The sequence below is a fragment of the Crocuta crocuta genome, unplaced genomic scaffold (assembly GCF_008692635.1).
Source record: "Crocuta crocuta isolate KB4526 unplaced genomic scaffold, BGI_CrCroc_1.0 scaffold407, whole genome shotgun sequence".
Classification (NCBI taxonomy): domain Eukaryota; kingdom Metazoa; phylum Chordata; class Mammalia; order Carnivora; family Hyaenidae; genus Crocuta; species Crocuta crocuta.
Window position 1 is genome coordinate 3180602 of NW_027551557.1, and position 15601 is coordinate 3196202.

Here is a 15601-nt window from a genome sequence, read left to right on the forward strand (position 1 = left end):
CCCTCTCCCCCACTATTTTTCCCCTTCTTCTCCCCTATGGTCCTCCGTTAAGTTCCTCCTAATCCTCCTATACGTGCAAACATATGGTATCTGTCCTTCTCTGCCTGACTTATTTCGCTCAGCATAACACCCTCAAGTTCCATCCATGTTGCTACGCTGGCCAGATTTCATTCTTTCTCATTGCCATGTAGTATTCCATTGTATAGATAAACTGCATCTTCTTGATCCATTTGGCAGTTGATGGACACTTAGGCTCTTTCCATGTTTTGGCTATTGTTGAGAGTGCTTGATTAACATTTATTTAGACAAAATTTGGATTTTTAAAAAAAGTTCAAGCCCTTCCTTCCTTCCTTCCTTCCTTCCTTCCTTCCTTCCTTCCTTCCTTCCTTCCTTTCTTCACTACACCTAGCATGGGGCTCACACTCAACAATCCCAAGATAAAGAGTTGCATGCTCTTCAGACTGAGCCAGCCAGGTGTCCTAAAACTTGGATCTTTAAAATAAGGGATTTAAACCTCTTTCCATTCATACAGGCATTATGGTCTCAGATACATAGAAATATCTCTCGAGCTATGATTTCTCTTCTATTTACACTGTGTTTTGTGGGGGAAAATAAAGAGACTGAACAGTGTTTAGATTATCTCTACACGTTTAACATTTCTCGCAGAGCCTGCATGTAATGGTTGGCATCTGAGAGAATAAACAGGAAATTAGAGAGGCAGAGGTTCTCCTTCATCTTTTGCCAGGGCTGGACTCCTTGCTTCATTTATTTTCATAGGACACCCGAAATCTGAGAACAGTATTTAAGCTGACCGCATTTCTTTTATAGCTGGTTTACACGTGGCAATCCACAGATTGCCAGATCTTTCTACTTTCCTCCACATTAGTATATTGACATTTGAAGAACCGAATGTACTTTTTATCAATGAGTAGTTTTTAAAAAATTCTTTTAAAAAGTTTATTAATTTTGAGAGAGAGCATGAGAGTGCAAGCAAGAGGGGGAGGGGCAGAGAGAGAGAGAGGGATAGAGAGAATCCCAAGCAGCCTCCTCACTGTCAGTGCAGAGCCAGATGTGGGGTTGGAATCCATGACCCATGAGATCATGACTTGAGCCAAAACCAAGAGTTGGATGCTTAACCATCTGAGCCCCCAGGCACCCAATGAATAGTTTAAAATAAAAAAACTTGAATAGTGTGGCACTTTAATCATTCTAAAACTACATTCTTTTTTCAGATGATGAAAGTTATAGATGTTGTTACAGAAAATTTGGAAAATTATTATAATCTGAAATCCTATAACCCATAGATCCCCACTGTTAGTATTTTACTGTCATTCTCTTTAGATCTATTTATATTCTTTTTTAAACTTTTATTTATTTAAGTAATCTCTACACCCCACGTGGGACTTGAACTCATGACCCCAAGATCAAGAGTTGCATGCTCTTCTGACTGAGCCAGCCAGGTGCCCCCAATCTACCTGTATTCTTTAAGTTCTTGGTTTAACACTGTTTCCCAGTGGAGCTGGTAAGAACATTAATGGGTGTTCCAGGGTGGGAAATAAAAGCTTTCCATGGTCACATATATGTGGTAAATGGCAGGTTGAATAATGTTAGACTTAGCTTTGTCACAGACGCCCTCCTCAGGGATGGGCGTTCTCAGGACTCCTGCCTACCTGACAAGGACATCTGGTATACCTCTGGAAGAACTGCTAGACATAGGCCTGCTCTGATGGCACACCCACTAACATTGCACTGGAGTGTCCTACAGACAGTAGTGCATATTACATTCTGTTTTTGTTGGTTTCGTAAGATCGAGTTCTCATGCTTTTGCAACCTGCTTTTTCCACTTAACATATTATGAATGCTTTGCACTTTACAAAAGATTTTTCTAAAAATTCCTTTCCATCTTTGATAGTTTTCAAAATGTTCCATTTATAAAAGTCCTGTGTATAAAGCCGGTGCCTGACGCAGGCGACAGATGATTTCAGCCCTTGGTGATCATCTTTAAAAATTTTTTTAATGTTTTATTTCTTTCCGAGAGAGAGAAAGACACCGTGAGCAGGGGAGGGTCAGGAAGAGAGGGAGACACAGAATCTGAAACAGGCTCCAGGCTCTGAGCTGTCAGCACAGAGCCCAGCATGGGGCTCGAACCCATGAACCGTGAGATCATGACCTGAGCTGAGTCGGATGCCTAACCAACTGAGCCACCCAGGCGCCCCCTCTTGGTAGTCATCTTGAACGATTCTGAGGCATAAAATGTTTACACTCGGTTCTGCCTTTTGCCCACCTGTTCCAATAAATCTTTAATTTTGGAAAACTGCTGTTAAAGCTTGTGGATTCACTGCTAACTGTTGGCTTTGGAAAGGCCTGACAAAAAGAGGCTGCCTCTAATGCAAAGGGCTCATTTTCTCTTGTTGGTGGGCAGTTCATTTAGGAATAGAGTGTTTTATTTATTGTATTGCAAAAATAACCTCTTCGAGAAGAATAGCCTCCAAGTAACTCCCACATACTGGATTTTCTTTGGTATAATAATGATTACGTTGATCTAGAATATTTATTGTCTTCCCAAAGTATTTTTTCCACTATAAAGTAGAAATGTACATTTAGTGTTTCTTAAAGCCTGCTAATGAGGAGTGTTACTGGTACCCTCATGGTTGATTATCTAAAATATTTTTCTAAAATTAAAGGCAGACATGTTTTTGCCTAGAATTTAAATCAAATGAAAAATGGTTCTTTATTCTGGATATTCCCTTCAGCTATTTTTTATTTCCTTTATCACAAAAATATCCTTGAATCTGAGCTGAGTCCTTATGACCGTTTTTATCATCTAGTTGGAAATTTAAGAATCTAAGGAGAAACGTATTTATCTTTCAAAACGTGTTTATCTTATGAACAAGAGTTTAGTTAAGTTTTGGAGACCTGTTGAAACAGATGCCTTACTCTTTATTGGTTGTCTGAGTCTGATTGATAACCATCAGTTCGTTCACCACAGACAGCGCACAGTTTAAATATTATAAATTATGTCGTGAAGCCCTTTCTTTTATAAACAGCAAATCTGGGCCAGCCCTGGAACATATTCATGGACTGTTCCCCTATGCAATTCCTGGGCAAGTGCATCGCTTTTAAAGACTGGAGCTGAAAAGCATAATGTGTACTTTTGGCATGGGGACTCCTTATAGAGAGTATGCAAATTTCCCCAAGAAAAACTGAATTTGTATGCAAAAGCTCTCACCATAATTATAATGATTTCCTCCTCCCCCCCTCCCCCCCTTTTTAAAATTCAGTTTCTCAGCGTGCTAAGTATAAGGTTTTCCCCTTCCCACCAAGGCAAGCCTTGCCGAAGAAATTGACCACTGGAAAACCTCCTGCCGGTCTCTCAAGCAGCTAATGTGAGACATTGTAAGGTTTGAAATGCAGCGATGTCAGGGGCAGGCCTCGTGGTCCCACGAGCCTTGAATATCATTTATGTGAGCGTCAAGGGGCGATCCAGTGGTCCAAAGGCTTATACTTAGAAGAAAAGTCAATGGACTCATTAGGGGGGAAAAGAAAAAAGTTTGGTAATCGTTTTCTTTTTTCTGAGGGCTGTGCTTACATAGTTTGAATTGTAATAAAAATTAAAATGCCTGAAATGTTTCAGAGTTGCAGTCCTCTGCTGCTTTAGCTCACGGGCACCTCCCAAAATGTTTCCTCAGATAGCAACACAAAACGCTGGCAGCCCCCCAAGAGAACATTCTTTGGGGACCTCATGGCAGCTGGGAAATGGAACTTTGCATTCTGGTTTTGTAGGCAGGATGGAGTCCTCATTCTAAGGTTGCTTTCTGTCTTCCATGTAAAGTGTACAATTTTATTATTTTTTTCAGATATGTTATAGGTGGGACATTCAAATACACAACTTTATCTTGGTTGCGAAATACAGGGAATGGGTCTACTGGAGGAAGATCACATATTACTGGAGGCACTTCCCTTTTGTGGATTATTCATTCGCTAATAACCAAAATTGTTAAAATACATTTTGTTTTCTTAATAACTCATTACTAAATTGCTAAATGAGCTAATACACCAAATTGCTATAATAATATGAAACAGAATGAAGATTCCATTTGTTTCTGAACACTTGATTCAGTGTCCCTGGGTCATTACCAATATCGTATTAATGGAAGGTTCTAGTTGTTGTGTGTTCCCGCCAATAGAATGGCACACAACCCAAGTCAGGCGGATATCCGCAGCATTGTGTGGCATGCGCAGGATAGAAAGGGCAGGAACTGAATCAGACTCGCAGCATGACTTCTGGAGATGTGATGTCTAACTGGAGGGACACACTTATGCTGGAGGCACGCATTTCTAGCAAGATCATTTGGGCTCGACACAGGACCGTGCTGAAAACGGTGTTCAGACGGGTATTGCAGATGCAAGGAGCAGAGAATAAAGAGGATAACCGTGGCTGAGCTTTGAGCTAGGCAGTGGCTGATTTGTGGAGTATTTGAAGGAGAAGTTAGAAAAGCTGATTAGAGGTGAGAGGAGAGGAGGATTATAGGAGAGCATTAGAGGTGAGAATGAGTATTGAGCATGTCGAGAGGGTAGCAATAGTTCGCCTCAGCTCATTCGTTACACGGAGAGTTAAGTGCGAAATACCAAAATTGAAGCTCCTTTCCAGCTCTGAGCCCACCCCCCCACCCCCCAAATATTCTTCTATTCAGCAAGGAATTGAGCAATGAATCTAATTCGAGATTGGTTAGAGGAGGAAGAATATCAAGTTCTGTTTGTGCATCACAGGGAGAAGCAGCTTAGAGCAGTNTATAGATAAACTGCATCTTCTTGATCCATTTGGCAGTTGATGGACACTTAGGCTCTTTCCATGTTTTGGCTATTGTTGAGAGTGCTTGATTAACATTTATTTAGACAAAATTTGGATTTTTAAAAAAAGTTCAAGCCCTTCCTTCCTTCCTTCCTTCCTTCCTTCCTTCCTTCCTTCCTTCCTTCCTTCCTTTCTTCACTACACCTAGCATGGGGCTCACACTCAACAATCCCAAGATAAAGAGTTGCATGCTCTTCAGACTGAGCCAGCCAGGTGTCCTAAAACTTGGATCTTTAAAATAAGGGATTTAAACCTCTTTCCATTCATACAGGCATTATGGTCTCAGATACATAGAAATATCTCTCGAGCTATGATTTCTCTTCTATTTACACTGTGTTTTGTGGGGGAAAATAAAGAGACTGAACAGTGTTTAGATTATCTCTACACGTTTAACATTTCTCGCAGAGCCTGCATGTAATGGTTGGCATCTGAGAGAATAAACAGGAAATTAGAGAGGCAGAGGTTCTCCTTCATCTTTTGCCAGGGCTGGACTCCTTGCTTCATTTATTTTCATAGGACACCCGAAATCTGAGAACAGTATTTAAGCTGACCGCATTTCTTTTATAGCTGGTTTACACGTGGCAATCCACAGATTGCCAGATCTTTCTACTTTCCTCCACATTAGTATATTGACATTTGAAGAACCGAATGTACTTTTTATCAATGAGTAGTTTTTAAAAAATTCTTTTAAAAAGTTTATTAATTTTGAGAGAGAGCATGAGAGTGCAAGCAAGAGGGGGAGGGGCAGAGAGAGAGAGAGGGATAGAGAGAATCCCAAGCAGCCTCCTCACTGTCAGTGCAGAGCCAGATGTGGGGTTGGAATCCATGACCCATGAGATCATGACTTGAGCCAAAACCAAGAGTTGGATGCTTAACCATCTGAGCCCCCAGGCACCCAATGAATAGTTTAAAATAAAAAAACTTGAATAGTGTGGCACTTTAATCATTCTAAAACTACATTCTTTTTTCAGATGATGAAAGTTATAGATGTTGTTACAGAAAATTTGGAAAATTATTATAATCTGAAATCCTATAACCCATAGATCCCCACTGTTAGTATTTTACTGTCATTCTCTTTAGATCTATTTATATTCTTTTTTAAACTTTTATTTATTTAAGTAATCTCTACACCCCACGTGGGACTTGAACTCATGACCCCAAGATCAAGAGTTGCATGCTCTTCTGACTGAGCCAGCCAGGTGCCCCCAATCTACCTGTATTCTTTAAGTTCTTGGTTTAACACTGTTTCCCAGTGGAGCTGGTAAGAACATTAATGGGTGTTCCAGGGTGGGAAATAAAAGCTTTCCATGGTCACATATATGTGGTAAATGGCAGGTTGAATAATGTTAGACTTAGCTTTGTCACAGACGCCCTCCTCAGGGATGGGCGTTCTCAGGACTCCTGCCTACCTGACAAGGACATCTGGTATACCTCTGGAAGAACTGCTAGACATAGGCCTGCTCTGATGGCACACCCACTAACATTGCACTGGAGTGTCCTACAGACAGTAGTGCATATTACATTCTGTTTTTGTTGGTTTCGTAAGATCGAGTTCTCATGCTTTTGCAACCTGCTTTTTCCACTTAACATATTATGAATGCTTTGCACTTTACAAAAGATTTTTCTAAAAATTCCTTTCCATCTTTGATAGTTTTCAAAATGTTCCATTTATAAAAGTCCTGTGTATAAAGCCGGTGCCTGACGCAGGCGACAGATGATTTCAGCCCTTGGTGATCATCTTTAAAAATTTTTTTAATGTTTTATTTCTTTCCGAGAGAAAGACACCGTGAGCAGGGGAGGGTCAGGAAGAGAGGGAGACACAGAATCTGAAACAGGCTCCAGGCTCTGAGCTGTCAGCACAGAGCCCAGCATGGGGCTCGAACCCATGAACCGTGAGATCATGACCTGAGCTGAGTCGGATGCCTAACCAACTGAGCCACCCAGGCGCCCCCTCTTGGTAGTCATCTTGAACGATTCTGAGGCATAAAATGTTTACACTCGGTTCTGCCTTTTGCCCACCTGTTCCAATAAATCTTTAATTTTGGAAAACTGCTGTTAAAGCTTGTGGATTCACTGCTAACTGTTGGCTTTGGAAAGGCCTGACAAAAAGAGGCTGCCTCTAATGCAAAGGGCTCATTTTCTCTTGTTGGTGGGCAGTTCATTTAGGAATAGAGTGTTTTATTTATTGTATTGCAAAAATAACCTCTTCGAGAAGAATAGCCTCCAAGTAACTCCCACATACTGGATTTTCTTTGGTATAATAATGATTACGTTGATCTAGAATATTTATTGTCTTCCCAAAGTATTTTTTCCACTATAAAGTAGAAATGTACATTTAGTGTTTCTTAAAGCCTGCTAATGAGGAGTGTTACTGGTACCCTCATGGTTGATTATCTAAAATATTTTTCTAAAATTAAAGGCAGACATGTTTTTGCCTAGAATTTAAATCAAATGAAAAATGGTTCTTTATTCTGGATATTCCCTTCAGCTATTTTTTATTTCCTTTATCACAAAAATATCCTTGAATCTGAGCTGAGTCCTTATGACCGTTTTTATCATCTAGTTGGAAATTTAAGAATCTAAGGAGAAACGTATTTATCTTTCAAAACGTGTTTATCTTATGAACAAGAGTTTAGTTAAGTTTTGGAGACCTGTTGAAACAGATGCCTTACTCTTTATTGGTTGTCTGAGTCTGATTGATAACCATCAGTTCGTTCACCACAGACAGCGCACAGTTTAAATATTATAAATTATGTCGTGAAGCCCTTTCTTTTATAAACAGCAAATCTGGGCCAGCCCTGGAACATATTCATGGACTGTTCCCCTATGCAATTCCTGGGCAAGTGCATCGCTTTTAAAGACTGGAGCTGAAAAGCATAATGTGTACTTTTGGCATGGGGACTCCTTATAGAGAGTATGCAAATTTCCCCAAGAAAAACTGAATTTGTATGCAAAAGCTCTCACCATAATTATAATGATTTCCTCCTCCCCCCCTCCCCCCCTTTTTAAAATTCAGTTTCTCAGCGTGCTAAGTATAAGGTTTTCCCCTTCCCACCAAGGCAAGCCTTGCCGAAGAAATTGACCACTGGAAAACCTCCTGCCGGTCTCTCAAGCAGCTAATGTGAGACATTGTAAGGTTTGAAATGCAGCGATGTCAGGGGCAGGCCTCGTGGTCCCACGAGCCTTGAATATCATTTATGTGAGCGTCAAGGGGCGATCCAGTGGTCCAAAGGCTTATACTTAGAAGAAAAGTCAATGGACTCATTAGGGGGGAAAAGAAAAAAGTTTGGTAATCGTTTTCTTTTTTCTGAGGGCTGTGCTTACATAGTTTGAATTGTAATAAAAATTAAAATGCCTGAAATGTTTCAGAGTTGCAGTCCTCTGCTGCTTTAGCTCACGGGCACCTCCCAAAATGTTTCCTCAGATAGCAACACAAAACGCTGGCAGCCCCCCAAGAGAACATTCTTTGGGGACCTCATGGCAGCTGGGAAATGGAACTTTGCATTCTGGTTTTGTAGGCAGGATGGAGTCCTCATTCTAAGGTTGCTTTCTGTCTTCCATGTAAAGTGTACAATTTTATTATTTTTTTCAGATATGTTATAGGTGGGACATTCAAATACACAACTTTATCTTGGTTGCGAAATACAGGGAATGGGTCTACTGGAGGAAGATCACATATTACTGGAGGCACTTCCCTTTTGTGGATTATTCATTCGCTAATAACCAAAATTGTTAAAATACATTTTGTTTTCTTAATAACTCATTACTAAATTGCTAAATGAGCTAATACACCAAATTGCTATAATAATATGAAACAGAATGAAGATTCCATTTGTTTCTGAACACTTGATTCAGTGTCCCTGGGTCATTACCAATATCGTATTAATGGAAGGTTCTAGTTGTTGTGTGTTCCCGCCAATAGAATGGCACACAACCCAAGTCAGGCGGATATCCGCAGCATTGTGTGGCATGCGCAGGATAGAAAGGGCAGGAACTGAATCAGACTCGCAGCATGACTTCTGGAGATGTGATGTCTAACTGGAGGGACACACTTATGCTGGAGGCACGCATTTCTAGCAAGATCATTTGGGCTCGACACAGGACCGTGCTGAAAACGGTGTTCAGACGGGTATTGCAGATGCAAGGAGCAGAGAATAAAGAGGATAACCGTGGCTGAGCTTTGAGCTAGGCAGTGGCTGATTTGTGGAGTATTTGAAGGAGAAGTTAGAAAAGCTGATTAGAGGTGAGAGGAGAGGAGGATTATAGGAGAGCATTAGAGGTGAGAATGAGTATTGAGCATGTCGAGAGGGTAGCAATAGTTCGCCTCAGCTCACTCGTTACACGGAGAGTTAAGTGCGAAATACCAAAATTGAAGCTCCTTTCCAGCTCTGAGCCCACCCCCCCACCCCCCAAATATTCTTCTATTCAGCAAGGAATTGAGCAATGAATCTAATTCGAGATTGGTTAGAGGAGGAAGAATATCAAGTTCTGTTTGTGCATCACAGGGAGAAGCAGCTTAGAGCAGTGGCCAGTGAGATTTTCACAGCCCGGGCTGCTGAAGGCCTCACTGCAGCGGGGTACTTTGCCTTATGTCACCTGGAATCCTCCCAGCTTGTTTTAACTGCCTGCTTCCCCAATTAAAGGCAGCCTTCTGGAACCATTGTGTGGCATGCAGGGAGAATTAACATAGCTTCTAAGATGCCTGAGGAATGACAGTTCTTCCCCTCCAAGCACACTGCTGTAAAAGGACACGCTTCTTTCTGAGGGCCTTGACCAGCCTTACATTTAAGGGCCTGTGCATACTGAGCTCTGTTGCCTGGAGAAGGGGAGCCGTGACACCGGCTTCTGGCTGCTGCTGATCCGCCTGCATCGGCGCAGTACCTGAACTTCACACAGCACCTGGCCGCCAAGTCTCCCGCCCTCACTCTCCTGTCTCTGAGGCAGTTGTTCTGCACATAGGATCCTTTGTGGACCTGTTTCACTTGGCCAAAGGTCAAAGACTTTCTCTGTTTTTCTCCTCCAGTTACTTCCTTATTTTAAGTTAGTAAGCCTTATTCCAGGGCTTGTTTCCTCTTCTAAGACAGTGAATCTACAGACTATTTTACACTTTCCATAAAACTCATCTTAGCCATTTTTGAGTCCCCAAGTAATCATTTGAAACCACGGGAGTGCTGATGGTTCTCAAAGAAATTGAAGCAAAATATGAACGATTTGTTTTAATTGAGCTAAATAAGGTATTTCCAGGTATAATACATACACGACTCTCCTCAAACTCCATCTTCTTTAGTAATAACCATGCCTCCACACTGTAGTGCTCTATGAATAACAGGAGACTTAAACAATTTCTTACAGTATAATTAAAGTGTAAATTTGGTACAGTTAATGTGAATTTATTCAGTTATTTGATTTATTGACAGACTGGATTCTCTTTAATCCTAGTGAATACTTCTAGGCAATGTGGTGCTGTTCCGTATTGATAAAGTTTATGCTAAATTACACATTGTCAGTATAATTGTAGGCCTTAAATTCAGTGTTTTTCTGATTTATACTATGTTTTCTTTACTAAATATTAAAGACCACTTTTGAAGTAATAGAACAGGAGGTTGGAACATAATAACCAGTATCATTTTGGGGCGTTTTCAGTCTGCCATATGGACCACATATGGTTAAAAAAGATAATATATAAACAATCTTGTCCCATTCTTCACTTATAAAATTAGCATTTCTGATGTTGTGCTCCACTTGTGTGTGTGTTTATGTATGGCTTCAAATCTTCTATGAAGTTGTGAGTTTATTATTATTTTTCAATTTTTTAATATTTATCCATTCTTGAGAGAAAGAGAGACAGAGCATGAGCAGGGAAGGGGTTGGGAGGGGGGAGACACAGAATCCGAAAGCAGAGTCCAGGCTCTGAGCTGTCAGCACAACACAGGGCTTGAACTCACGAACTGCAATATCATGATCTGAGCCGAAGTAGGACACTCAACCGACTGGGCCACCCAGGTGCCCCGTGAGTTATTATTAAGTGAACTCATGAAATGTGCTCATATTAAAAACTATGAGTGTATTAGTGGCCCAGTCCTCTCACTGCTCTTTGTTTCTCTCACTCCCAAGAAGTAGCTCTTCTCCTGAGGGTGCTATTTTTCTTTTCCATTTATATATTCTTGCTTCCTGTATGTGTCCTTCATATATGTGTGTGAATGTGTGTGTATACACACATATACACACATGCACACGCAAGTGCATATGTACACATACATATACACAGTATGCGTGCACATACATATATTTACATACATGCATGCACATACACATACATACACACATATACACTTACATGCCTTTGTGTGTGTGTGTGTGCACATATAATCTTTATAGGTATAGGTATGCACACACACGTACCCACACACAGTGCTGTGTGTTCTGAAGCTTTACCTGGCTGGGACCATTTCGGCAGCTATTTCTACTTCAGTAGTTTTGCTTCATCTATCCTTAAGTCAGTCCCACGTTGCTAAGACTAGGGATCAGCAGGAGAGGTGCTCAGAACACCGAATTTGCTAGGGGTTTACTCTTAGGCTGTATGAGCCTCCCTTGCCTCACTCTCGTCTTGGCCGTGCCTACAGCTTCATAGTAACTTTTGGTATTTCATAGGTCAAAATCTTGGCTGTTTTTTGCCCCTTTACTTAACACATGAATTTAAAGAAACAGCTTGTCAAGTTCCATGAGAATCTCAAAGGAATTTTGACTTGAATTACGTGGAATTTATAGGTTCTGTGGGCTTAAGCTTTCCACCAGGACTTCTGTACCCAGGCCTCTTTCTGTCTGCTCACCTCCTCCGCCACTGTTCCTGCTGTGCCTCAGCCACACTGGCCTTCTTGCTGTTGTTCAAACGTGCAGACCTCGTTTCACCTCAGGGCCTTTGCACATGCAGTTCCCCCTGCCTACAACCCTCCCCCGATCTTTATATGATCTTCTTATCATTCATGTTTCCTGTTCACATTTCACCTCCCCAGAGAAGACTTTCGAGGCCACCTGGCTAAGATATCCTGTCTTGGTCACTGTGTCCTCCTACCCTGCTTTATTTTCATCACACAGTATTTATTATCTGAAATTACATAATATTGCTAATACTTATTTCTTTGTTTACCATGGGTGGCTTCTACTAGAAATTTCAGGTCCTTGAAAACAAAGCTTTGTCTCACATCTTGGTCATCATCATATACTAAGTTTTCTAGTAGCATATTAAAAAAGCATAATGAATATCTCTCTGCTCCTCTCTCTCTCTCTCTAAATAAATAAATACATTTTTAAAAAGGCAGAGTGAAGGGCGCCTCAGTGTCTCAGTCTGGTGGAAGTTGGGTGTCTGACTTTGGCTCAGGTCATGATCTCACAGTTCATGAGTTTGAGCACCACATTGCGCTCCATGCTAACAGCTTGGGGCCTAGAGCCTGCTTCGTATTCTGTGTCTCCCTCCCTCTCCTCACTCATACTGTGTCTCTCAAAAATGAATAAATGTTAAAATTTTTTTTTAAAAAAGGCAGAATGAGAAAGGTCAAATTAATATTAATACGGCTTTTTAACCTAGCATATCTAAAATAGCATTATGTCCACATGTAATCAACATAAAAATTATTGAGATATTTTATGTTCCTTTTTTTTTCAGATTAAGCTTTGAAAATGTGTGTGATTGACACATAAACACATGTCAGTGTGGAGTAGCCACATTTCTTTTTTTTTTTTTTAATAGTTTATTGTCAAATTAGTTTCCACATAACACTCAGTGCTCATCCCCACAAGTGTCCTCCTCCATGCCCATCCCCCCCTCCCTAGCAACATGGAGTAGCCACATTTCAAGTGCTCCCCAGCTACATGTGGCTGCCAGCTGCCATGTGGGATAGTGGAGGGCTAGGAAAATGCCTGACATAAGAAGAAATCAATACATATTTGCGGTGTGGGTGAGCAGATGAATGAATGAATGAATGAATTTGACTTTTGTGTATATAAGGAATGAAAGGCTAAGTCAAAGGAAGAGTGATATCAAGTTCCCATAAAGGGTGATTTATTGTTAGAGAAAAGCATGGAGGTAGCACTCTTCCTTTCTCGAAATAGCTGTTGTGGTATCCGAATGGTTTCAGTTTTAACTGTCACCCTACTCAAGGCCATCCTGTGCTGAGCCTCCAGACTCAGCACTGAGGGCATGAGAAAAATAAGAGCGTCCTCACACTGTCTGATGTCTGGTGAGTTGGGAAGCACTTGCTGCTGTGTTGTGTGTGTTACTGAAACAGTTTTGTGTGTTGTGGATTACATTTCTTAAAATGTTTTTTAACGTTTATTTTTGAGAGAGAGAGAGAGAGAGGGCGCGCTTGCGAGCATGAGTGGGGGAAGGGCAGAGACAGAGGGAGACACAGAATCGGAAGCAGGCTCCAGGCTCTGAGCTGTCGGCAAAGAGCCCCGCACGGGGCACGAACTCGCAAGCTGTGAGATCATGATCTGAGCCCAAGTCAGACACTTAACCGACTAAGCCACCCAGGCACCCCTTTCATTTAAAAAAAATTTTTTTAATGTTTATTTATTTTTGAGAGACAGAGAGAGAAAGACAGGGATTACATTTCTTCAGTCTGTTGTTAATATTTAAAAACTTAGACTACTAGTTGCAGATACAGTTGCCAACCATCCAGTCACTTTTAACTCAACACAATTTACGAGCACGTAGCGTTATATGAAAGCGCTGAGGGGAGTAGATAATTGCCCTGGTGCTGGTTTTAATACGTATTTCCCCAGATTATATACTTAACTTGCCTGAACTATCCTTTAAGCATGATTCTTAAGTATTTCAGCTATATTTTAGGTGCATTGAGATTCTGAATGTATATCCATTGTGGTCTTTCCTTCTTTTTCAAGTTATAATTGGCAAGTTCCCACAGGAAAAAATCATTATTGGCGCTATAAAAGCACTTCTTATCTGTCACATTTGGGAAATGAAAGTTTTGTAAAGGTCAAAAGAAAGTGTGCCCCCAATTATGATGATGACTTGTACATCACAAATAGTTTAATAGCTTGGAACCTATCTTGGTCTCCCTTACAGAATAAAAAAGAGAAAAGGGGGGGAAAATCCTTGCCACTAGATAGCTGTTTTACCATTTAGATTTAAGCAGGATGAAAAAGGAGCCTATTTAAATACTTTTATCAACATTTATTTATATACATTCTCTGATTTGGAACTGTTTAAATTATGTAAGCCCTCAAGTTTATGGGTTCACCTTTATTAATTTGTCAAGGTTAATGAGTTGAAGATAATTAAAGATTCGTTGGCATCCATCTGCTAGTGTTTACTCCGTGTTGTACGTTTTATAGCTCATCTTGTAATGTTTCCTGAGGAGGGTTCTTTGCCACCAAACCAATTTTTAAAACACAAACCACGCTGCTGCCTTAGGCGATATAAGAATTTTTTCTCTTACTCTTTCAGCACATGACAGCCTATTAGGGAGATCAGATGATGTACCTCTAAGAAGCGCTGGGTGTGTGTGCGATACTGTTGAGAACGCAGTCATGCCAGCCGGTCAGACACATGACCTGGCGGCTCCGCTTTCCTGCGACAGACCGTCTGCTGTGGAAGCCTGTCTGCCGCTGGCAGTGGAGCCCCAGCCGCCATCCTCTCGGCCCCCTGTGCCTCTTCCCCGCAGGCTGGCGTGCGTCGCCGTCACTGAAGCCAGGCAGCTGACTGAGTGTGCTGCTTTCCTGAGGGCCTACTGTGTGCAGCATCCATGATGGATCCACAGTGCAGCCAGCCTCCTTGGAGTGAAAAAAAGGAGGATTTGGGGCGCCTGGGTGGCTCAGTTGGTTAAGCATTGGACTTTGGCTCAGGTCATGATCTCACGATTTGTGGGTTCGAGCCCCACATCGTGCTCTGTGCTGACAGCTAGGAGCCTGGAGCCTGCTTCAGATTCTGTGTCTCCCTCTCTCTCTGCCCCTCCCCCACTGGCGCACTTGCACGTGCTCTCTGTCTTGCTGTCTCTCAAAAATAAATATTAAAAAAAATTTTTAAAGAAGAGGTTTGGAGGGAATTCAGAGCCGTCTGTGCATATCTCATTCACATTTCATTTCATCTGTATGGCCTTGATGAGGCTCCTTTTCCAAGCCTCTGTCTCGCCTCCTCCTCTCTCCCAGCATCCGCTTACCATCCTTTTTTCCCTCTCTCCTCGTAGCTAGTAGCTTTCACTTGCTCTCCATTCCAGTTCCAACTCTCTCTCACCCCCCCATCCTCCTGGCTCTGTTTCAGGGTCAGTATTACCCCTGTCCTGACTGGTTTCGTGAGGCCCCNCCTTGGGCCCCAGCCCACCTGCACTCACCCATCCTCTCTGCCACCCGTCTGCTGTCCCAAGCCCTCTGCTGACATTGCCCCTGCCCCTGATTCCCCTGAGCCTGGGGAATAAAGTCAGACCCCCTCCCCCTCCTCCGCATGCTAGGCCTGTGCTTTAGCTGCCTCCCCCAGGTGGTGCAGTCCCTGAACAAAACCAGCGGCCACTGCTGACGTCCCCACACACCTGTGCTCCCTGACCTGAGCAGCCCTGGGCCTCACCTGTGCCACCCCGTCACGTTCCAGCTCCGGTGCTGCCTCCCTGGAGCCTGGCTCACACTTGACCCCAGCCGCCCTTGCCTGTGATCTCGCCTGTCTTGACTGTCTTGACAGTCCCCTGGCTCTTGAGGCCTCTCTGGAAGTCCTCGAAGCTTTTCCCGTTATGGTCAATC